We start from the raw sequence: 26585 nt of genomic DNA on the forward strand, positions 1-26585 counted from the left end.
TGCTGCAAACCTGTCATTTTCTGAAGCATTTTCTCAATTTGTTGAGATCTTGCTTCTGGGCATGTCCTCAAAATTTTGGGTCAAATAAACACTTATAAAATTTTTCTATAGGTTTGGACATTCTTTTGTCGACATTACAGCTGCCCCGTAACACATTACTTCTCTTCCCCCCATGCTCTCTCTTGGTAGCGTCCTAGTGTAAGTCCTCCTCGTCATATACCTGAATTACGGCAGTGACTACCCAAAGGGTCCCCAGTTTTCTAATCTCTTTCTCCAACCCAGCCCATCTCAAATACCAAGACCAGAGAAATCTTAAAATATTGTGTTCCTTTGGCCACTCTTCTAATCCTGTAATATCCTATCATATCCCTTTCCTCTTGCCATCTGGTTAAGTCAAAGACCCCTTCCAGCCCTAAAGTCTGTAATAATATGGCCTTTCACACCCCGGCATCTCCACTGCGTCTTTATTGAAGACCAGGGGAATGAATGGGGTTGCCTGAGGGAGATTAAGAGAAGAGAGCTAAGGACAGGACAGACTCCTAGGACCTTAGCTTTTCAGAGCTGGGCAGAAGAAGAGGGATTCAGCCGGACAGGAAGGATTGGCATCCTGGAAGTTTCCAAAAGAAAGTGATCAAGAGCCTGACATGCTGCAAAAAGGTCAAGTTCAGGATTGAAAAGGGTATATAATGGGTTGGATAGTGTCCTCCAAGAAGATACAGCTGAGTCCTAACCCCTAACATCTGAGAATACGACCTTATTTGGAAACTGTCTTTGGAGGTGTAATTAAGTTAAGGATCTCAGGATGAGATCATCCTGTATTGGGGTGGGGGGGCTCCTAAATCCAAGGGCTGGTATTCTCGGATATTTACTAAAGAATAGGAAATTTGAGACACAGAAACACAGAGGACAAGCCACGTGAAGACTGAGGCAGAGGCTGGAACGATGCATCCATGAGCCAAGGAATGCAGAGGATTGCTGGAGCCACCAGAACCTAGGAGAGAGGCACGGAATGGATTCTCCCTAGGTGCCTGCAGAAGAAAACAATTTTGCCTGACAATTTGATTTCAGATTTCTGGCCTCCAGAACTGTGAGAGAATAAATTTCTCTTAAATTTTTTTGTTACAAGCTACCAAGCTTATAGTACTTTGCTATGGCAGTCCTAGGAAACTAATACAGGGTGTCTTGGATTTAGAAGTAAAGAGATTGTTGGTTGACCTTGTTTCTGAAGCAGAAGGAGCACGTTTTCTAGTTTGACTATACAGGGAGGAGAGCTATAACAGTATCTAAAACAATGTCACTTAAAGAGAAGGTCTTTAAAAGCAAGATGAAACTGCTAATGAAAAAGGAGCTTGTACATCAACAAGGTTGAAAGGACAGAAGTCACTGAATTTCAGAGCTGGAAGGACCGTTAAACACATCATGTCACAGGTGCATGCACTGGGGAGCGTATCTGTTAAGCCAGTTAATGTGCTTTCCCTTTTTCACCTCCCTCCTGTTCTGCCAGATGCATCTGTTTGCCTGGGAGAGGATTAGGAATGCAAAGAGAAAGGGATAGCTCAGCTTTGGACATCCAAAACAAATATTCCTGAGTATAAAGCAAGGGAAGCAAGCTTTTAAAGTCAGTCTTTGTCCAGAGAGAAAAGGATTTTCTGAATAATTTAAAGATGCATTAAGGTATCAAGACCCAAGCCTGGTGGACTAGGTCACTGAGTTTTGTTATGAGTCTCGAGTGGAAGGAAATCTGGATATGATGCAATGCGTGTGGCCCAAGGACAACCATGAAGGAAGGCTGAGGCTGGGGACACAGGTCATCCCACAGTTGGTCTTAATCTCCTAGTCCAGGCCAAAGCCAGGGGCTGAGGGAGGGGTGAGGGGGAAGGGTTGAGGGGACAGCTGAAAGCATGGAAGCCTTGGCCCTCTTTCTGATTTGGACCCCTAGGAGGAGACCCATATTGGGGTAGACACTGCACCCACAAGTCAGAGGGGCAGATGTGCAAAAATGAGGTGGGGAAATGGCTACATAAATGGCCCTGTGCCCCGTGGCTACAGGGGATCCTGAAGTTCCTCTGGGATCTGGAAAGGGGACATGGAGTGCCAAAGGGCCTGGAGGCCTCAGCCCCAGCTCAGGAAGAAGACAGACTACTCTTTGTGGTGCCTCATACTCGGGGCATGATTCCAGCACTGGGTGTCAGCAACACACTCCAAAAACCCATAGGTGACCACTCAGGGGACTTGGTCACCACAGAGAGGGGCGATAGAAAGGAGAGGCAATTTAAAGGACTGAGCAGTCACCCTACAGAGACTGAGTCATCCAAGAGAGGCCATTTAAACTGAAAGGCACCGTAGTACCTTGAATTGGCTAATTAGGGTTCCTCCCCACTACTCCGAAGTGGGTCAGGGGCTCATCCAACCTGTCACAGAAAACAGAGATGCAACATTTGTCCTTGCACTTTTCCTTGCATGTCGATCTGTGCTCCTGCTGCCCATGCCACTGTCACCCAGGCAGTGCTCCAAAGGAGGGCACCGGGAGCAGCTTTTCTGAGGCCTGCCGGGGCAGAGGAGTGCTTGTGGAAAGGCGTCCCTTGGGGGCCTGGAATGTGAAGACTAAATGTGTGTGAGAGTGGGACAACAGTCGCCTGGGACTGGCTCCAGGGATGGCTGCCTCTGAAAGAGGATCTAGAAAAATCAAATTCGAGGGTACAAATCAATGCCGTCATATACCCCGGGGACTAAGGGATATAACTTCCCACAGAACAGCTTGTGGAAGAGAAAGTGGAAAAGGCTCCCAAGACGCTGGGCTGTTTGAGTTTAATAGAAAAATCACGTCCTGGATCCTTCCTCTCAGTTCACTTAATCCTCAAGACAGCTCTAGGTGTTCTTACAGGAAATGAAAACCCAGAGGCGCCGCTTTCTCATGTTGCTATTTTGAGGCTGGTGTTCAGACAAGGTCAGGATCCACAGCTGGTGTGGATCTGACCCTGCACATCCCATGCATTCCCCACTACAGTCCACCGTCTTGTTCAAGGAGGCAGGTGGGAGTCAATGGAGGAGGACACCGTCAGCTGAAGGGCCCAGGTGATGCTGCTGGGGCAAGTCCCCACAAACCTCTGCGCTTAGAGGGAGATTTAAAGTTGGCTGCCATCACATCCAAGAGAAGGGCCCACCCCTCCCGTCACATCACCAAGTTACTTCCCAGTGGTGGTGGCATGGTGAGGGGTGCGGAGCGTGACCTTGAGACCCAGGCACAGTCTGGTTTACATTTCTGCGCTGAGATCTTGAGCAAATCACGTAAGCTTCAGAGCCTCAGGCTGCACTGTTTTAACAGTGGGGAGAATACTTCCCACCTTACTGACGGGCAAGAGGGACTGGACGAGGACATGTGTGTCTGGCACAGAGCCTGTGCAGAGAATAGGTACAAATAATTTGATTCTGCCCAACTGCCTGCTGTGTCTCCTTCAGCTCTATTGTAATCCGCATTTTCAGGGTTAAATGCCCTGGAGGAACCCTGGCAAAGCGTCACAGAACCAGGGACTGACTCAAGAGGCCTGCTCAAGAGAGCTTCCCCTGGCCTCGACCTTCAGCATTCCTAAGAAACAAAAATCTAGAAAACCTTTTCTTGTGAAGGGAACAGAACAGTCTCCTTGGATGCTTGGCTCCCCTGGCCCCTCAGCACAGGTCGCGGGGGTCTATGACATGACCCCAGGTGTATCTGGGCACCGTGGGGACGGGGCTCAGCCAGCTCCTCCCTTAAGAGGCCATCAGGGAATCACATGGTATCAGCCACAGGGTAGTCACTGACCTCAATAAAAGAATGCCGAATTCTTTCTTTCTCAAGTAATGTTGAAGGGAGAAGAGCTCCTGACAGGTGCAGAAGAAACAAAAAACCCCAGCTCTTGGCAGCAGGGGAACTGGGTTGCCACAGCAACGAGTGCAGTCCAAGTCCACTCATTATACAGCTTTTGAGACTTTCTCCTGTGTATCCATCCAGCTCACCTCCTAGGATCCTCCCAGCAAAACCTGCTCAGAAGGGAGACAGTGACCCCCTCCTCTCAAGGCCAGCCCCACCTGTCTCTGTGAGGGGACAGTATTTAATTGGTTTACATTTGGTCGTGTGCAGGGAAAGGTGCCCTGTCATCCTCTATGATGTTACTTTTTATTTTATTCCTTCCTACAGAGTTTTTTAAAAATATAATTAGCATCTGCTGTTTTTGTAGTTTCAACAAGCTAATAAAAACAGGGTGATGTTATTTATATGTCTGCTCTCATCCATTCAACAGCTATATACTGATATTAACCTCCTATATCCAGGCCCTGGTCTAGCTTTGCAGTAGAAGGGAGGTGAGGCAGGACGGTCCCTGTCCCCACGGGGCTTCCACTCCTGCAGGGAGACAGTCCTAACCACAGCGAGGGAAAGACACCAAGAAGACTGGCAGGCCTGGGCATGCTTTCCCCGTTTCCTCTCCCACCTCTGAAGAGGTGACATTTAAGCTGAAGCCTGAGGATGAAAAGGAACAAAGCTGGGATGAGGGAGGAAAGGGCACCAGGCATAGGAGTGAGGTTGCAAGACCCAGAGGTGGACGAGAGAAAAAGTCTATGTGTCCAGAGTGAGGAGCAGGAAGAAGAGGGTGGGTGACAGGCCCAGCCAGGAGGCGGGTGGAATTCGCAGGACAATGGAAATGGACAATGGAATTCCCAGGACACCGATTCTAGGCAGGAGAATGACTTGATCTGACTTATGTTTAAATCAGTCACCACTGCTGTTGGTGGGGGGCAGGGGGCACAGAGCACCGGTTGGAGAGGGGGCAAGAGTAGAAGCAGACAGACAAGACAAAGAGGTCGTCATTAGCTTCCTGCTGAATGATTTTGATTTTAGATGAGGCTAGAAAATTGCAAAGAGGTTAGAAGAGCGTACTTTTTAAAAGGCTCTCACATGTCCACCAAACCAATGACACTTGTCTTAACTGGGGCTGGGGAGGAGGGTGGTGGCCAGCTCTTTGAACTTTCAGGTGGCTGTGATTCAGCAGGTCCGAGTGGGAGAGGCCTGAGACTCTGCATTTCTGACGAGTTCCCAGGTAATGTCAGACCAGGAATAGCAGTGTATGAAGGACTTTCATTTTTCAAACTTGCTGCAATGTCCAAATTCCTTTTTTAAAAGCATGATTAGCTTCTGTGATGGGAACAATAACAATTATAAAGATATTTTTAAAGGGCTCTCGAAATAGCTTGCTAGAGACGAGAGGACAGAGCAGAAGAGATCAGAAAGAGATATCTGGCCCTGGCCACCTGGAGGAGACCAAGTTCACCCAGCGATAGGCACACCAGCTCCCTGGGGAACCTCATGGCTCCAGCAGCCAACAAAGAAACAATCTCTAAGTAAACATGAAGCACCGGCTATATGTGAAGAACTCTGTTAAGCACTGGGATATGGTGGGGTGGGGAGAGTCACTGGCATAGGAGCAGGGGAGACAGATGCAAATAGAGAAATGGGAACCAAGCCCAAGGTGCTAAGAGCATACATGGAGGAGGCACCTAGAGTGCCAGAGTCACCTAGATCATCTCTGCCTGGAAACCAGTCCATGGCTCAGACACCAGAACAATGATCTACCTTTGAATGAGTGCCTCCTGGGTGCCAGGTGCTGCCCAGATCTTTTCAGACAAGTCTCAGAGCCCTAGTGCTTCAGGGCACACACCCTGGGGCCAGATGACTACTTGCGTTCAAACCTCAGCTCTGTCACTCACCAGCTAGCTAGGTGAACTTTGGCACATTACTTAAACATTCCGAGCCTCAGTTTCCTCTTCTGAAAAATGGGGATAATAACTAAGAATGTTGTAAGGGTTAAATGAGTTACTGTGTGTGGAGCTCTTAGAATGATGACTGGCATATAATAAGAGCTATTAAAGCAATAGCTATATTTTTAATCCTCACCTGAGAACATTTTTTCATTGCTTTTTAGAGAGAGAGAGAGAAACATCAATGCAAGAGAGAAGCATTGATTGGTTACCTCCGTATGTGCCGGGACAGGGAACCTAATGTGCAACTTTTTAGTTACTGGACCCCGATGCTCCAACTGCCAGAGCCACACCTGCCAAAGCAAGGCACTAGCTAGTATTTAATCCTCACAACAACCTGTGAGCCCAGTAATGTAAACACCCGTTTTGCTATAGAGACAAAGACACTGTATGTCTTTCACTATGTAGATAAGACACTAAGGATCCTAGAGGTTGCACTCAGCTCTGGAAAAGGCCCAGGCTCTGGGCTTGTGTCCTGAGTCCCATTTCCCACAACCCAGGTCAGGTGCCCCACACCCACCCCAGACATTGCAAACATTGTCTCCTTCCCTCTGACTTAAAACAGCGCCTGCCCCATGCAGGAGCTAGAGGTCCCATGGGAAGCGTTTAAGTGTGTTTGGTCCTCCGACTGCAGCACTCCCAGCTATTCACTCACCCTGTGTCTTTAAGGCAGATGAATCACAAATCCGAAACTCAGCTCTCAGCCCACAGGGGCCACAATAAAACAAAACTACTCTCTCCCCTTCTGCACAGATGAAAGGGGTTTCTGAGATGAGAAAGCAGTCTACCTCCATTTATCTTACTCAGTCCTGCTGGTTGGATATAAATTGCTTTTTCATATTGAGGCAAAAGGACAACGCTGGTGGGTGGGATGAAGTAACTGGGGCACCAGGGAGCAGGATGCCTGAGTGGGTTGCAGGGCAGTGTGCAGCCACCAGGAGTTCTCTCCTCCCCCTCCCCTCTGCCCCTGCTTCAGGTGAAGGTTGTACGGAGTGAGACCTCTCTCCCCTCTGGGCAGAAGGGCCCAAAAGCACTTTGATGGTGCAATGCGGCAGCGGCTCCTCAGCCACAGGGGCCGGCAGGCTGAAGAGGGGTTAAGTCTGCCTCTGGGTACTTGACTCAAATTCACATTTTATTTATGTATGAAGAATATATTTATGGGTGTATATGTTTTTTTTTATTCCCCCTTACAAAAATGTGCGCAATGTCAAGGAATAAAGCATACAGCTTCAGGAATTGAAGTGAAAGGAAAATAAAGGGAGGGAAATACTGAAACTAAGATTAAGATTAGTATCCATAAGTGTGTAATAAGTAGTCCTGTATAGTTGCTAATAAGGTCCACAAACTTGGTTCCAAGAACCTTAGTGGCCAAAGAGAAGAGTGAACAAGTAAATATAAGATCCACAGAGTCCACAAGATGAATACAACCCAGAACTTCTAAGAGGCACCACCTTAACCTTGGTACTGGAACGTGTGAGGATTTCCTCTACTGGCCCACCTAAGATGAACCCGAGATGGAGAAGGTGACAACAGATACAATGGCAACCATTTCTCACACTGCTCTTTGGTGTGAGCTGTGGCATTGAAATTTCATTGAAGAAATTGGAGACAATCTAAATGCCCCTCAAACTCAGGGTATGAACATCCCATGGAGTACTCTACAGCTCTCAAGAAGAAAGAGGAGTGATTCAGGTACTCATACGAAACAATCTCCAAGATACACTGGGAAGTGAAAAAGAGCGAGGAGCAGAGCACTGTCTACAAATGGAAGAAGGGAATATAGGAACACGTATACACAGGAGTGGACAAAAGTAGGTTTATAGCTGTGAGTAGGCAAAACAGTTTGTTCTTGTAATAATTTGTTAATTATTGTATTATTTTTCATACGAACAGTTGCAAGCCTACTTTTGTCCAACATATATTTAAGTGTTTGTATATACCCCAGATCCTTTCTGGAAGGAATCACAAGCAAGTGGTCAGAATGCTTTCCTCTGGGGAAGGAAACTGGGCGGAGGGCGACAGAGGGAAGAGCCTGACTTTTCATCGTACAGCCTTTTGTACCTTCTGCACTTTGTACCACAGGAGTTTACTACATATTCATCATAATTAAACAATCCATTAAAAACATGCAAGCAAATATAATCTAAGAGGGCTATGCACCAGGGGCTCTAAATAGACACACTCTCATGGTCAAGCTTAAGGACAACATACAGATTACCCAAGAGAATGAAAAGCCCATGCACCCTTCAAGTTTCAGTCCACCATGAAAGCCACCTATGGGGTGGCGGGGGGAGAGGGGGTTCTCTGCCCAGACTTGGCTGGGCAAAAGATCTATATTGCTGATTAAGATCCATTCCTTTCCTCATCAACTGAAAAATTCAAAAACCTTCCTTTGCACAAAAAACTGTTAGAACTAATACATTTAGCAAAATTGCAGGACTCAAAATCAGCACAAGGGGGTAGAGATCAGTGGTAGAGCATTTGACTGCACAAAATTAACACAAAAATTAGGTGTGTTTCTATACACTCATGATGAACAATCCTAAAGGGAAATTAAGAAAACAATTGCATTTATGATAGCATTAAAAAAATAAAATACTTAGGAATAAATTTAACCAAGGAGGAGAAAAGCATACAATGAAAACTACAAATTGTTGCTGACAGAAACAAAGGAGACACTACCAAATGGAAAGCCATTCCTTGTTAAGTGGTTGGAAGACAATATTGTTAAGATATCACTACTACCTAAATTGATCTACGGATTCGGTACAATCCTTATCAAAATCTCTCAACGTAGAAATTGAAAAATTCATCCTAAAATTCATATGGAACCTCAAGTGACCTCGAATAGCCATAAGACATCTTGAAAAAGAACAAAGTTGGAGCACTCACACTTTCTGATTCTAAAATTTACTGCAAAGCTACAGTTGTTAAAGCTCTGGGATAAAGACAAATCTACAGACCGATGGAAAAGAATGGAGAGCCCAGAAGTAAAACCTTGTATATTATGGTCAGACGATTTTCGACAAGGGGGCCAAAATCATTGAATGGGGAAGAACGTTTTTTTCACCAGATGGTGTTGAGAATACTAGATGTCTCTGGGCCAAGGTATGAAGATGGACCTAATACCATATACAAAAATTAATGAAAAATGACACCTTTGATGTGCGACAGAGATTCAGCAATATGTGCTGAGAGACTGAGTGTTCCTACTTGTCCCAGTCTTCCCAGCTGCTGTCGGGAAGGTACAGATGGAGCTGGCTGGGGTGGAGACAAAAGGTGAGTATCCAAGGGCAGCCAGAGTGCCACGAAAGGCTCTCCTTTACACACACATTATGTGTGCCACACCACACACATCATACATCCATCACAGGCATTCTACACATCCCACCCACAGGTCACACTGCACGTCCCCAACACATTACCACACATACCTCACATACATACGACACACCACCACATCCCTCACACATACGTATCACACATATCACACACATCACAGATGCCCTGAAGGAGTGGTTTCATTCAGACCTGGCTGATGTACAGATTGAGAACAGGAGAGCTCTGGTATGACTCGTTCAAAACATAAATACAATTTTGTTGAGTCTCTATACACCTCCCCTCAACTGTCCTGGCTCCAAAGCTATTATGAGATTAATCAGTAATCAATGTAGAGTTCTAGGAACCAACGTAGAGTTCTAGGGACTCCAGGGGAGCCTGCTCTCTTTCTTCCCGCCTTCTGTCTGGGCTGCTCACTACATAAGCTCTAATCATCTTCCCTGGAGAACTTCACCTTTCAGCTTCATACTCTGATGGTAAAAGAATGAAATCCACCCCACCCCACCCTCAGAGAGTAACGCTTCTATTAGCCACACACACCTTAGCAGGAATGAGCATGGAGAGGAGCCTGACTTCTAGTTTGGGCTCGTTACCAACCAGTACCCAGGTAATCAGAGGCAAAGGCATGGGTGGGAGAGGAGGGGACAAGGCAGGAGTCCTGCAGGATGAGCAGAGAGGGGGAAGCTCAGAGAGCATCTTTAAAAAAAAATTATTTATTGACTTTTAGAGAGGGAGGAAGAGAGGAATGGGAGGGAGGGGAGGAGAGGAAAGGGGGGAAAGACAGTGAGAAAGGGAGAGAGAGAAACATTTGTTGTTCACTTATTTATGCATCTATTGGTTGATTCTTGTATGTGCCCTGACCAGGGATCAAACCCACAACCTTAGAGTATCGGAATGATGCTCTAACCAACTGAGATACACTGCCAGGGCCCTCAGAGAGCGTCTGGAGGGGTGTGTGAACTGCTGGCACTGTGAGGGAGGGACAGGGGACCGTGCCAGCATCTCATGGTTCATCTGTGGCCAGCCTGCCCTTACTTGTGTTGTCAGGGAGATGAGAGCAGAAACCTGCTGTCCCCTGACTGTGAAGGCAGCAGATAAAGTAGGCAAAATGGGATGAATAAGCAGGGACAAAGGACCCCAGGCCAGCTCTGAAGAAGCTCCACAGTGGGACTCTGTACAGTCCCCAAATCAATCTCCCCAAGGGAATGTCACCTCTCCCAGTCTGCCACTGCACGGCATCGTGTGGCTGCCAATAAGGGAAGGGCTTCAGCCCTCCACTTTGCCCTCGATGGCAGAACCATGGAAAGGCTCATTTTGTGTTGTTCTACTTTTGAGGCATAAGGATGAGGAAGGTGGAGGGCATCATGTCATTTCAGAGAGCCAACGATGTGCTCCCAGCACCCACCCTCACCCCCGATCCTCATGACTTAAGAAAACCTACACTCATTAATCGAAAACTTTTTTCTTTTCAAGGTATTTTGACTTTTAGTCAAACTTCTGTTTAAATAATGAGTTTCAGAGGAGGAATAAGTCAAGGCTGAGTTGGTCTTGGCACACTGACCATCAAACAATGAGGAACTCTGCCAGCACCACCATTCCCCCCTACGTCCTTTACTCCTCCAGAATCACAGCAGGAAGAAAGAAACCTTAGCTGACTAACTCCTAGTTACTTTTTCCTGCCTCCAGTGCTCCATCTCCTCCCACCATTACGTGCACACACACAGTGCAGACACAAACAGCCTGAGCAGAGCCAGCAGGGGGGGAGCCGAGCAAGCATGCTTTTACTACCACATCCCACACTGCTTCCTGAGGCAGGCCAGGCCCCAGCTGCCTCAGGTGCTGGCTGCTGACGCTCGTACCTGTGCCCTACTCAGAAGGCTTGCTCTTGGCAGAGGAGATGCCTGGGATGTTGTGGCCACATCCCAGCTCCTTGCCTTTTGGAGGGAACTGCCTCTGTGGGGCATGTTATGCTCTGGATGCCCCCACGGAGTCAGGAGGAAGCTGGACTTCTTCCCAGCATCTTCCCCATACAGTTTCTCTTGAGAGCCCTCCCTCAGTAAATCCTGAGCACAAGGACCAGTCTCAGGTTCTTCTTCTCTGGGCCGTCTATGACTCTCTCGTCTGCTTTCTCTTTATAAATATAATCATGGGTTTAAAGGGTCCCTCAGGCACAGGCTCAGGCCTCCACTTTTTAGCTGTCAGCTCCACCTTGGAAGCAACCCTGGCAGCAATGCCCCTTCTCCAGTGTGGCGACCATCTCACACATGCATGGGGCAGGTCTGGAGTGGGCACGTGTGTGGATGCCAGCGATCTGAGCATCCTGTCTGCAGGGTAATGTCCATGGGACAACCATGCCCCTATCTGTACTGGGGTCCCAGTGCTGCCGTTAACAAAGTACCACAAACTACCTGGCTTAAAACAATAAAAATCTGTTGCCTTATAGTTCTGGAGTCTGGAAGCCCAAAATCAAGGTGTTGATGGGGCAGGCTCCCTCTGAAACCTGTAGGGAAGTATCCTTTTTTCCCTCACCCAGTTTCTGGTGTTTGCCAGCAATCCTGGTTGATTGCTGCCCCCAATCTCTGCCTCCATTGTCACGTGGCCACCTTCTCCTGGGTCTCCTCTTCTTATGACACCAGTCATATTTGATTAAGGGGCTGACCCTGTTCCAACAGGACCTCATCTTAACTACATCTGCAATAAACCGATTTCCAAATATGGCCATATTCAGAACTATTGGGGGCTTAGGACTTCAACATATCTTTTTTGCAGGGACACAATTCAACCCGTACAATCTTTGCCACTGGTTAGCTGTGGGATGCTCCGAGTCAGGTGACGTCTTTCTGCTTCAGCTGTAGGGCTAAGAAAGCGGAGTGGTACAGCTAGAGAGAAGAACGAATTGGGGGGTGTTTGTCCATTTTCCACCCAGGTGCCTGGTATGTAGAGGTGGCTGTCCCACAAATGATGATGCTCCCCTCAGTGGGGCTCTCTTGGGTACAAAAGGCTATTGTTACAGCCCCTGTCCTCCCCACCCTACCCAACCAAGCAGCGGCTAGGAGAGCTTAGATCTGCCCTGGAGATCTATTTTGTATCAATGAAGGATTACTGGAGCTTTTCAGGAAGTTAGACCTCAGGGTCCATTATTTAAGTGCCAGTGTCTGTGACTGCTTGATGAGCAATAGGAGTGCTAAGAATATACTGGGTGGGACAATCTGGGTGAGTCAAACACACACAAAGGCTCAACACACAGCCCTTTCAGGTCTCACAATGACTTTGCATTATGCGCAAATCAATCTCCCAAGGAAATTTCCTGTTGCGTGGACAGAGCTGTCTCCTGTCTCAGCCTCCTGCTGCTGCACTCCCCTTCCCTCCGGGCTCCAACAAAGGGCTGAGTGTTCAGCACTTCTCTGGATCGATGCTGTGACAGGTCCTTTTGCTGACAAATCCTGGCATGTGTCTGCCTTATTCAGGGCAGCACGACATCAACCTGAGATTGTCAGCTGTTTCCAGAATAATCAGTTCTCTTCCTGATCTAAGTCTCAAAGCCTGCTGCATTGATTTTATTCAGTCTAGGACATGTGTAGGCATTTCAGTAGCCTGCCTCCACCGCACCCCTACCCCCAGTTCACCAAAACAAATGCAATGAAAAGACCAGCTTGAACCTTAGATTCTCTTGCCCTTTCACCTTGCTGAAGCTTCTCATTAGTCACCAGTACTTCTCAGATTTTAAGGTGCAAATGAATTAATTAGGATCTTATTAAATGCAAATTAAGATTCTGTTGCTCTGGGTGAGGCCTTAGATTCTGCATTCCTAATGAACCCCTGTGTGATGCCGAAGCTGCTAGTCCACAGACTACAGTTTGAACAGTGACACCTCCCTGTCCCCTCTCCACAAAGTCCCTAGATGTGCCATGGACATGACAGGTAATGCAACTAAGGTTTGCTCTGGGTGCTAGAGGAGCCAGAGGGACAGAGCCCCTCACTGCCAGGGGAGTTAGTGGAGACCTAGTAATTGTGAGCCAGAGTCAAGGGCCACCTGATCTGTGCTTCTAGGAGGACGGCTTTGGGAATGGCCTGCCGTGTGGAGAATAGAAAGGAAGGGCCACACTGAAGGCAGAGAGGCTGTGAGGAGACTTGAATAATTAGAACCAGACATGACAATGTCTGAGGTAGGACAGAGGTGGCTGGGTTGAAGGGAAGAGCACAGTGGGCTCTAATAGTCTGAATATACTCTGTCTAGCGCCAGCTCCCCCCACCCCCACCCATGGGAAAGGTAAGGGCAGAGACTACCCTTGACCTCCTAGTGTGTGATACATAGTACCCGGTCCACAATAGGACTCAATGCATGTTTGCTGAGTAAATAAATGACTATCTCTGCCCCACGGCAGAGTGTACTGCTCTAGTGGCCACGATGTTCTCATCTACAGATGTGGTATCTCCTCTCCCTTAGCCAGGCTGAATAATTACCTGATTTCTTTCTTTTTTGCAGTTCTTTTCCTAAGGCGTAAGTAGGGAAGCTCCTTCTGGACACATGGTCTTTCTTTAGCTTGTCAGGCTCATTTATTAGAGCCCAGCCTGCTTTTACATCCTGTTCTGTTTTCCTGAGACAACACTCTTGCAACCATGATAATTCCAGCAAAGTCCTGCTTTGATTTAGAAGACGCCATGTCCCTGAAGGAGTGAGTCTAATCTCATCCCATTAAGTAATGCTTTCACTAGTTCAAATGCTCACAGGGAAACTGGGTCTTTCTGTTCGGAGGTTGCTCCCCACCCCGGAGGAACGGCATGCCCCTAAGAGGTGCTGGTGCAGGGGAACTCTGTGAGTGAGGCTTGAGCTCTTTGCCCCCTATCACCCTAACTCAATGCTGGCCAGCACCAGGGGTCATGCTGTCTTCTCTGTATCCCCCAAGAGGGAGGCCATGAGAAATATACTCACACTGCAGTGACAGACAATGTATTACAGCATCTTAAAAAAGAGGTACTGGGGGGAGGGGAATAAGGGGACTAACTGGTAATGGAAAAAATACAATAAAGATTTAATCAAAAGAAAAGAAAAAGAGGTACTGTCATTTTGCAAAACCTAATAAATTAACAGAGCCAGGCAATTATCATCAATGACTGCTAACATCACAAAGAGAGACAATCAGGCCTGAGAGAAGAACAGCACCACCTAGGTTCGCATAAACATCAAACCTGACTGTGAAGACACAGGGGACAGATGAACACTTTCCAGTGCCATCACAGCGACACAATCAGCACAATCCGTGCTGTGGGAAACGCCATAGGACTAAAGAGCCATTTTCTGAAATAACGGATGACATAGCAACCTATCACAACGTGTGGGTCTCACTGATTCTGATTCAAATAATTTTTTAAACACTTGAGACAATAATGATGGAAATTGAACACTGACTAGATATTTGATATTAAGGATGATTATTCATTGAGGAAGGTGAAAATAGTATTGTGGTTATTTTTCTAAAAAGAATCATTTTCTATTAGATAAATACCCTTAAATATTTGCAGATGAAATAATATGAGGCCTAAGATTTGCTTCAAACTAATTAGGTGAGGGGGGATGCCCACACCCAGTTGATCAGTAAGTCTTGCAGGTTTGATCTTTGAAAATATTATTGAAATTTATCTTTTCATTTCTCCTTGAGACACCATCTTACTGGGTTACTTGTTTCTAACCTCAAACCCCTAAATCCCTCCTCCCTGAGCAGCTACAGCGATCTATCTAAAACGACCATGACATTCTTCTCCTTAAGCCTTCCAGTAGTTCCCCACTGCCCACAGGATGAAGCCGAGCTCCTATACAAGCCTCTCCATCATCTGCCCGTCTGCCCCTCAGCCTCATCGCTGGCTGCTTGCTGTCCCGCACATTACGTAGACAACACTGAACTGCCTGTACTTTCTACGTACACCATCTCTTCTGCCAGCACCGTCCCCTCCCACCTTGCTGGCTCAAGCCTTCTCCTCCTTCTCTTTAAGATTCAGTGTAGGCAAGTATTACCTCCTTCAGGAAACATTTTCTCCTCCCTCTCACTCTCACTTTCTACCCCAGGCTGGTTAGGGTACTCATCCTGTGTATGTCTGCACTTTAACTTACTACATGATATTATAATTATTTGTTTTTGTATCTTCCTACATTCTTTAGACTGTGAACTGCTTGAGGTTAGGGACAATGTCTTATTCATCTCTTTATTCCCAATACTTAGTGTGGAGCTGGGCGCACAGTAGGTACTCAATAACAATCTGGGACAGGACAACACTTAACACAGATGCATCAGCTTCTGAGGGGTGAATTTGAGACATTAACAAGAATAACTGATAGGGGATGTCTTCCTAGTGCTCTTCAAAATCCACAGGCTGTCACCAGCCACGTCCAAGTGTATAGCCTGCCCTCTGCCACTGGGACCAGGAGGCTCCAAGACTTGGTAATTGGAGGTTTAGTATAAGGAGCAAGAAGGCGTTTCTGTTATAATTAGTTGAGGAAACAAACCATCAATGAGAGTTTGAGGATTTCTTTAAGCAGGTATCACTAAGTAACAAATGGAGTTTACAATCTATTTTACTTTATGAACCCTTTTTCTTAACCTATCTCCCTGCTTCTATCCCCGCCCCCACATTCTGTTTTCCATGTTGGAACCAGAATGACTCTTTTTATGTGTAAATCAGATCCTGAAAACATACAGGGTCTGGCACAGATAATGGCCCTTTTTACTAAAAAATCAAGCATGTAATTCTGTAACAAAACACTCAAGTACACCACATGACATTTTAGGTGAAATGTTTAAATTGCTGTCCATCTTGTGGGAGACATTCATATAAAAAGTGGGGTAATTCAGAAAACCAGTATCAGTCTCACCTATTCCAATGACCTCTCTGCTGGGTGACCCTGGATAGGAAACTTGGCCTCTCTGAGCCTTAGTTTTCTCAATACTAAAATGAAGCTCTAATTTTGATAACCTTTTAGAGTGCCTCCCAGTCTAAAAATTTAAGAGTTGATGGCTTTGATTAAAAGTCCACCACTTCCAGAGTACTAATTTGTGCGGCTGCACTATGACTTTCCGTGTGCCATGCAGTCAACAACACTGTACCGGACAGCACAGCAACAATCCAATGCAGGCTCTGAGAACAGGTTTGGGGGAGGACAGAGCATGGGGAAGGCTTTCCAGAGAAGGGGACCTTTGAATTGAATTTGGATGGTGAGATGAAGACTTATCCAAATGTTAAAGATATGGAACAGCATCTCCCACATGGGAGCAGCGGGTGCCAAAAAAAAGGTGGGGGAGGGTGTGTGCATGGAGCACATGCTTGGCAGGCTGGACCATGGCTGTGTGCTCCTACAGAGCTCTGCCACATCCCTGAGCAGCCCCTTCACTTGCTCCACGTCTATATTCCCCATGGAGTCAGAAGCACACGGAGGCCAGGTCCCATTTATTTCTGTATGCCCAACACTGGGCACGTAGTCAGTAGATACTTAATAAATGTTGATCAAATAACACTGGATTCAAGCGTGGGTTCACCCCTAACCCTGCCAGCCTTTTGACAAACCTTGAAGTTCACAAGGATCAACCGGGCTTGTGAGAGGGAAAGGGCCACAACTACTCCCTCTTTATTGTAGAAAAACAGCATACCATATTTTTCGGACTATAAGACGCACCCCCCAAATCTGGGAGGAAAACAGGGGTGCACCTTATAGTCCCAATGAAGCTTATGTTTACATTGATGAAGTATTATGTTATTTATGTTATTAAATATTTTACCACATTTTTTGCTTCAAAAAACTTTTTCCTATTTTCCTCCTCTAAAACCTAGGTACGTCTTATGGTCCGAAAAACACAGTATGTTCTATTGTTGGTGCAGAAGTAACACTAGCAAAAGAACAGAACCTGAAATCAGTTTTTGCAAATATGGATGTTATAAATGTGTTCACACTCATCTAAAAGCCATTCATTCCATAAATGCTTTTTGAACAAGTGAATAACCAGATCCCAATTCCCGCTAGGTATAGTTCTGTGGTCAGTGCCACAGATCATTTTGGCGCAGGGGTATCGAAACATGCAACTCTCTACATACTATCTTCTTTAGTCCTACATCTAATGCAGTACAAGGACAAAAGACCCAGCTCTCAGTAATCCCACAATGTCCCCTGGGGATTTACAACCACAGTGAAGAAGAGAGAAATCAACAAAGTCTGCACGACCTCTGCCTTAGGTTTCGGTTACTATAGCTACAAGCGTGTCTCTCAGGGGGCACAATGCACCACACAGTGGGCTCCCTCAAAAGGCCAGGCTGATCAAATGAGATATGGATCTCCGCCTAAGTAGAGACGTTTTCCCCTTGGAACTTTTAATTAATGAAGTGACATTCAATAGTGTGAATGTGACAGAACAAGACACAATAAAAATAATGGGTGTGCTTCCTGCAGGTGGACATAAACAGGCTAGTCCATGAGAGCAGCTAAGAGGAAATCCCAAGATGGACCCTGCAATTAACTGTTCATTGTGACGATACATCTTTAGCTATTGGACATGGCCTGCTCCACAAAGGAGACATGTTGGAGAATTAAAAAACAAAACCCCTTTCAGGTGGGGAATCAGAGTAACAAGTTTATGTTAGTCCATCTCGTGAGAATGACGTATCCATATGATGCCTTTTAATTTCTACTATACTTTCTGGCATATTCTTGAATTTAATCTAATCCTCTAACATCCTTTCCGAGGCTGTTATGTACAATACCTATTCTCATTTAAAGAACAGAAAGCCAAACTTCAAAGATGTTGGGTGATTTGCCAAAAACCACCCACACAATCAGTGAAAGCACCAAAGCAGCAGCTAGAACTTGAACCCAGGTCTCCTGGCCCTGTATCCAGTGAGCTTGCTACTGCACGCAGTGGTGACTGAAAAAAATAACTCATTTGCCCGTCTGAATCCTTGTGAAAGCAACTTAGATGAAGTGATTTTCTAGAAGTAAACACCCTGGCAGGGATCCTAGAGCTCACAGAGAGCTATAGAAGAGGCTTTTGCAAACTGTTTATCACAGAACCCTAGGAAAACTCTATGGTGTATTTAGCGACAGGAATCAGGCTTTTGACATTTTTGAGGAAGAAATATGCTAAGTTTATGAGTGGCTCCTCCCACCCTGAATCTATTTCCTTTCCTTCGGAATTAAATTAAATTCTAATGTTCATACTGAAGCAGCACATTTGTTCCTAAGTTAAATAAAGGACCTTGTCTAAAGGCATACAGACTGTTAACCACTGTAGAGGCAGACCAAAGAAAAATATTACAGTCCCCAACCTCACTGTAGGACATCTGTCCACAGCTAAGAAAAGTAGCCAACACTTACAACACTTAGGATGCGCCAGGCACTGTTCTATTTACTTTACATATATTAACCCATTTAGTCTTCCCCAACAATCCTAGACTTAAGGAATTATTATACCCTTGACTTTGTGGATGAGAAAACTAAGGCCAGCAGTTTACCTGAAGTAACATAGCCAAGTCCAGGTCTTATCCATGAGCCAGAGTCTGAGATGCCTTTGACTCTGCTTCCTGAGGGGAGTGGTGTGCAGAGAAGACTTCTGGGTTTTCTCCCTGCCCCCTCACTGGCTCCTAATATGTGAGGAGTGGAGGTCCTCGGCACTCATTGGGCTGCATTAACAGTGGGACCACTAAAAATTATGTTTCCCAAACCATTGCATAACACGGGGAACTGTTAGTCTGATGTAGAGTGACAAAAATAGGATAAAGATATGCCCATTACACTATGATTTAAAACTCTAATTATGTACATATCAATCCTAGTTTTGATACACACACGTGCACAAACAAATGAGAAATACATGAAATATTAACAACGGTTGTTTGGGGTGGCAGAACTCTGGGTGATGTTTTTTTCATCCATTTATGTAACTCGTCCAAGTTTTCTTCCTGAGGAAATCTGTATAATGAAGGCATGGAATGTTAAATCATGTCACGATTAGGAGTAATTCTAGCAAAACTTGCCTGGGAATAAGGAGAGTGAACTAGAACAAAAAAAATTCAAGTTCAGGTTGCTGTAACAGGATCGGTTCTGGAAGGTGGCATCAGAGGGGGATTGGCTGGCTTGGGAAGAAAGCATCACAAGGGTTGCACACAACCCCGCTGTCATTCGGTGAATGGCACATTTGCCATGGTGAGTGGTGCTGCCAGATGTCATGTTGACCACAGCCCTATGTGAACCGGGGAACCCCAGTCTTCTGTTTTGTTCAACGCTAAATGTGCTGATAGAGGGTGGTTTCACATGAGTCACTGACAGAGCATATCTGAGACTCTCCCGGCCAAATCCAAGTTTTCCTTCTCAATTCTGCCCATTTGGCTGGAACCAGAGGGAAGGGAAGAGGAAGGACAAAGTCAGAGTCTATGCTCAGCTACTGATCCAGTTCTGTCAATAACATCTCCTGACAGAGCTCACAAGTCCTCCAGTTAAACCTCTGGCAACTCATGCTATTTCTTTTCCAAATAAGCTCCTCGTTCACTGCAGAGACCGGCTTCAACTCAGGAGCATCATCTGTATAACTCAGTATTATCTTGAACCCAAACTGAGAGAGCTTCTGTGTTGGAATATGCAATGAAACACGGGACACAGTCTCTGTCCTCATGGACCTAACAATGTAGCTGCACTGACATACTTACACATGAAGAAGTAAGAACATAGGAAGGTTTACAGATACTAATTTTAAGTACACTAAAGTAAACAATCTCGTGCTGATTATCTTCCAAAATAAACTGCACGCTTTTGGGGGCTAGGAGAGCTCTGCATTCCTTCATACACCCTGTAGGTTCTATTCAATGCCTTGAACAGAGCAATGTTCTACATTGATAAATGTTTTTGACTGGAAATGATGTCACTCCTAAATCTACGATTCTGTTGCCTACTTAGCCAGCAGATGACTCTATCCTAAGGAAGGTAAAGTGCTTCCTCTCTGAAGATGGTACTGTCAAGATGACCTAACTTTAACCTGGTTACTAAGGACTATGGGAGAAAAACAAACTTTCACCACTCTGGAAAACAAGAATTAAACTCAGGAGAGATTTGACTGAAGTTAAAAGAGCAGTGCATTCCATAAGACTCCTCTAACCTAAAATTTCAGGATTTCTTTTCCTTAGGAAAGGATATTTTTAAAAAATGTATCTTGAAATTCCTCAATAAAAAAAAGGCTAGATGGACCTGGATGGTGTAGCTCAGTGGATTGAGCACGGGCCTGAGAACCAAAAGGTTGCAGGTTCCACTTCCCGTCAGGGCACATGTCTGGGTTGCAGGCCAGATCCCTAGTTGGGAGCATGTGAGAGGCAACCACACATTGATGTTTCTCTCCCTCTCTTCCTCCCTCCTTTCCCCCTCTCTGTAAAAATAAGTAAATAAAATGTTCTGAAAAAAGGCTGGATGAAAATTATCTAAGAAACAAGGGATCAAAAACATTGGATGACTATGTACAAAATAAACCAATTTAAACTCATAGAAAGAGATTGTTAGGTTATATACCAAACTGTTGATGGGTGGAGGGCAGGTAAAATGTACCTATTTGTATTGTTTGAAGCCTGTATAACCAGAGTGTATTCATGTATAAATTTTGCCAGTAAGGAAAGGGATGGGGAAAGAGAGGAAGGGGAGGATGGAGAGGAGAGGAAGAGGCCACCATCACCTGTGAGGAAGTTTGGGTAATGTGTTACTATTTGGCTGGGTACATAGCCACCATTCAACAATACAGGGGGTTCTGTTACTAACAAAAAAGAGGAAATGGTATTAGTAATTTGTAAGCAATTGGGCAGTCTCTGCTTCTGGGAAGCAAAAGCACATGCGAGAAACAGAGTCACAAACAGATGGTATAGCTGGAAGGTTAGGTGACATAAAGGACCAAAGCTTAAAGAGGCAGGGAGGGGCTAGATAATAAAGGGCTTTGGATTTATCACCCAAGCCAGCAAGACCCTTGCACCTGCTGACCTGTCACTTTCGACCTAAGCCCAAGAGATTCTGAATTTACAGGCCTCTGATAAGGCTTGGGATATGACAGACAAACAAAACACTCCAGGTGAATCAGACTCACCTTGCTCTAGTCCAGCCATTCTCAACTGGATGGTTTCTACCCTTCAGGGGACATTAGGCTCCGTATAGCTACGTTTCTGATGTCACTGGGGGTGTGTCCTACCAACACGTAGTGGGGTAGAAAGAAGCCAGAGGGACTGTGAAACGCGTACTATGCTGAGGACAGTTTCCTCACAAACAAGAATTATCCAGCCCAACAGTCAACAGTGCTGAGGCTGAGAAACCCTGCTCCAGGCAATGAGGAGCCCTTGAAGATAATTAAACAGTGAAGTAACATCTGTTTAAATACTGACTAGGAACGGGGATGAGGTGAAGGGGGTTAGAACAAGCCTTTAAAAATAATTTGTAATATAGTAATAGCTCACTCACACCTGACAGAGGCTCATTTAGAACAGAATTGAGAACCTAGGGAACAAGAGGCATTTAAGTGGTCAAGAAAAGGTATTGGAAAATTTCAGACATTTATTCACTGAAGAATTTCTTCCTCAGTTTATTTACTCATATTTTACATAAACTTCTAAATGCATTGGCTCTCTGGCAGCCTGGTCCTCAGCAAACCAGAAGTTGCCTATTAGGAGAGAAATGTTCTCAGAGGCAGGCATATTAAGGTCAGGAAAAGTGCCAATTAAAAAACTCGGGACAGGACAAACTGTATTTGTAAAAAGCAGACAAAGAAATGCAAAACACACAGCAGTTTAGAGTGATTCTTTGAAAGGTCAACCCAGCTAATAGTCTCCCAAAGGCTTCACCACATTGTTATCCAGCACAGTAACATATCACGATTATGTTCAAGTTTCTTTCTTTTATGATTTTACTTATTTATTTTTTAGAGAGGTGGGGAAAAGAGTGAGAAAGAGGAGAGAAACATCGATGTGAGAGAGAAACATCTATTGGCTGCCTCTCGTATGAGCCCTGACTGGAGCCAGAACCTGCAACCTAGGCGTGTACCCTGACTGGGAATAGAACCGGTAACCCCCAGGATGCTTTGCAGGATGACACCCGACCAACTGAATCACACTCTGGCCAGGGCAATTATGTCCAATGTTTGTAGTTCAATCATTTAAAGCAATGATTGAACTACATGTATTCTATTATGTTTAAAGTGGCCAGGGATGCTTAGCATTTTAGAAATCTGTACAAATGGTTAAAGCAATACATGAAAACATTCTAGTGCATAAGCAAGTAGCATTGTAAAAACAATGCTAGAAAAAGTGTTGTTAGTGTATTATCAAAAATTCCTAACAACGGCTGAAAGTGCTGAGTACAGAGGAGATGCTCAGTCCAAGCTATCTGACTGATCGAGAGCAAAGAAACAATGGAAAGAATCTACAAAAACCCATAGCTAACATCATACTAGTGGTGAGAGACTGAAAGCTTTCTTCTCAGGATCAAGAACAAGAAAAGAATATGAGCTCTCACCACTCTACTCAAAATTGTACTGGAAGTCCCAGCCAGGGCAATTAGGCAAGAAAAAGAAATAAAAGACGTTCAGATTGAAAAGAAAGAAGTAAAAAAGCCGTCTATGCTTAGATGGTATAATCTTGTATAGAGAAAATTCTAAGGAATCCACTAAGAATATTAGAACTAATAAGTTCACCAAGGTTGCAGGATACAAAGTCAATAGACAAAAGTTAATTGTGTTTCTACTTACTTGTGACAACAATCCAAAAATGAAATTAAGAAAACAATTCCACTTATAATAGCATCAAAAGAATAAAAAATACATAGGAACACATTTAACAAAAAAGTACAAAAATGAATGAATCTCTTAAAACTACAAAAAGGCCCTGGCTGGTGTGGCTCAGTTGGTTGGGTGTCATACTGCAAAGTGAAAGATCGCCCATTTGATTCCCAGTCAGGGCATGTGCCTGAGTCGCAGGTTCTGTCCTGGGTTGCCGGTGTGCAAGAGGCAGCTGATCGATGTTTCTCTTGCTCATTGATGTTTCTCTTCCTCTTTCTGTCTCTCCCTCCCCCCTCTCTAAAAATAAATAAACTGAATCTTTAAAAAAAAACCCTATAAAACATTGTTGAAAATTAAAGAATATATAAATAAATGGAAAAGACATTTCATGTTCATGGACACCAACAGTTAATATTGTTAAGATAGCAGTATTTACCAAATTGATCTAAAGAGATCCCTATCAAAATCCCAGCTAGCTCCTTTGTATGAACTGACAAGCTGATAGAAGCAGCTTTTTAAGAAAAATTCACAAGAAATTTTTAAGGGACCCCAAATAACCAAAACAATTACTATCTGTCTCCATTCCAATGCAAGTCTCACAAGAGCAGACCTCATCTGTCTTGTTCAAAACATATCCTATTGCTTAGCAAAGTTGCTGGCACATGGCAGATGCTCAAAAATCATTTGTCAACTTGCTGGTTAGCAGACTATCTTTGGTACAAGGCCACAGCATTTATTAAGCACCATTATTAAGTCTCGCTGTTAGGTACTGAAGACACAAAAATGAAACCTGCACTCCAGGAGCAGGAGGGACAGATGAACAAATAATAATAGCATAATGGGGGGAAGGTGATACCAGCATTCTTGCTTCAATCACATGCTATTTTTTTGCTTATAAGCTCCTAAGTTTATGAATTTATTTCTCAGCTTCCTTCTGCTCAGACACATCCCACCCTTTCAGTTCAGAGTAAAGTAGAAGTACATGTATCATATTGTATTCAGTGTGGTGAAATTACTAAGGCACTAAATCTTGGGAAAGCCATGTCTTACTTTTTGTCAAAATACGTATTATCATAGGGATTGCAACTCTAGGTACTGTGGCTTAGATAAACCCAAACTCAACATTTTATTCCAGCTCACCCTCTATATATACTAATTGGACAAATATTTACAAGAATATTCATAATAATGCCTGGGATTCAGAGATCTTAATCTACTGAGGGAGGGAGGTAAGTAAACAGAGAAATAAAACTTAATGCAGAAGGCACTCCATAGTGCTGTAATAAGGGTATTATGTTCCAAAACTAAAGAAACAAATTGCACACTGAGACCCTTTTGTTAGGGACTTCCTACGCCAGCTTCACACTTAAATGATGAGCTCATTCTTTTTAACATGTGCATTATTGCACAACCATACATATCTTAGGGAATGACATGGGAACTCATATTCTTGAGTTAAACTTCTTACTACATATGTCAATCAAGTAGTAAAAAAAATTCATTGAAAAACACCTGCCTGCATACTGAATCTACTACCTTCCATTTTTGAAAAGAGAAACAGTGGTAAGTTTTTGAACTTATTTTCTAAGTTGCTTATTAAACTAAACAATCAAAATTACCAAATGGCTATAAAAAATCTATTTCTAACCTTGGTCCTTTGGCATATTATACCACTCAAGTCCTCCCTTGAGAGTAACAGGCTCACTTTTTCTAGGAAGACGGTATGATGTTGTGGGGAAGGATAGGATTTGGTCATAAGACCTGTGAGTCCTACTCTGTCACTGGCTGTGTAACTGCGAATGTGTCATTTAACCTTTCTGAACCTGTCTCCACACTTATAAAATGGAGACATTATTTGCCCAATTCACCTCAAAGGTATGTGAGTACCAAGTAAGTTAATAGGTGCCAGATTGTTTTATAAACTACAAAGCAATATAGAAAGATTATTACACCTGTACACCAGTGCTTAGAAAGTGCTTGGTATGAATGTGCTCAATAAATATTTATAAAATAAATTAATATCTCAATTGTTCCTGGAGCATGGATCACTGACAGTTCTGGTTGGCTACCATTTAGAAGCCTCAATAAGATGAGGAAAGATTTACCTAGTTACATCAAAACCACTTGTTTGGTAAGGATCTGAATTGAGTTAAATTTGTGGGTTGTCAAAATGCATTCTACCTCTTCTGCCTCCTACTCTGTCTCTCAATCATTTTTCTATTGGCACTTTCACCTGGTAGTAAACATACATGAGGGAATTATTTAACTGTGGATCAGTCGATTTTGCATGTTTTTTTAAAATTTTATTTATTTATTTTTAGAGAGAGGGGAAGGGAGGAAGAGAGGGAGAGAAACATTAATGTGTGGTTGCCTCTCATGTGCTCCCTACTGTTGTGGCCTGCAACCCAGGCAAGTGCCCCGACTGGGAACAGAACTGGTGACCCTTTGGTTCTCAGGCTGGTGGTCAATCCACTGAGCCACACCAGCCAGGGCCAATTTTGCATGTTTTTTAAAAAATATTTTACTTATTTATTTTTAGAGAGAGGAAGGGAAGGAGAAAGAGAGGGAGAGAAACATCAATGTGTGGTTGCCTCTTGCTCACCCCCAACTGCGGGCCTGATCTGGCCCGCAACCTAGGCATGTGCCCTGACTGGGAATCGAACCAGTGAGCCTTTGGTTCGCAGGCTAGCGCTCAATCCACTGGTCCACACCAGCCAGGGCTATTACTGGCAATAAAGACCAGTGGAGAGATGGATGCTGCTGGCCAAGAACTGTGTCCTTTTGTTTCTTTGACTTTAATTTCTATCGATATTGAGAGCTATTGGCTTTGTTATCTGGCTGGGAGAAGATTATAAATTATGGGTAGCAAATTAAAAGTCTAGGCATATGCTTGATGAAAAGAAAAGTAAAAATACAATTGCAACAAATACTACTTACTCCATTCTTTGTTTTTATAGACAAAAAGGGTGCTTCAGGGCAGCACTCCACCCAATTCAAGCCACAGTTCCTATTCAGATTGCTCATTGAGTCTAAGAATGCTGCTTTTTTTTTTGGTTTAACTGGGAAAAAACTTCACTAAGCATCTCTAACAGCAGTGATTTATAATGATGATATAGGAGGCCAACTGCAATGCCCTCTGGTGGCTTAAAGGTTTCTCCTTGTCTGCAATTACAAAATAAAAAAAAAAGAAAATACAACCACTTTCTATCAAATAGGAGCTCACTTATAAGTGAAAGAGTTGGCAAAGATAAATTATAAAAGTCTTGATTTTTATAACCATTATAATCATAAAGCATTTCTACAGGGACACTTGCCCAAAGGAACCCCATGTTCATGGAGAGTCATAAAATGATTAAAAGCAAGTCCCTGCCCTCTAGGAAGCAGGATACAGATTTGGAACCAAAGCTCAAAAGGGAAAATGCAAAAAGTACATGGGCTTTGAAGCCTCTGTAGGAGAATTAAATAATATATGTAAAGCATCCTGTATGGCAACAAGTACATAGTAGGTGCTCAATAAATGGTAGCCTTTATTATTATACTTTAGCATGTAACATTTATTGATCTTAGCTACCTGCTAGAAGATATATATTTTTCAGCTCTAAATTCCTATAACATTTACTTTTTTTTTAAACACTTACTTTTGATATGCCTCATTTAACTCTACTTCATAGGATGGTTGTG

Source organism: Desmodus rotundus, chromosome 3, assembly GCF_022682495.2.
Source record: "Desmodus rotundus isolate HL8 chromosome 3, HLdesRot8A.1, whole genome shotgun sequence".
NCBI lineage: Eukaryota > Metazoa > Chordata > Mammalia > Chiroptera > Phyllostomidae > Desmodus > Desmodus rotundus.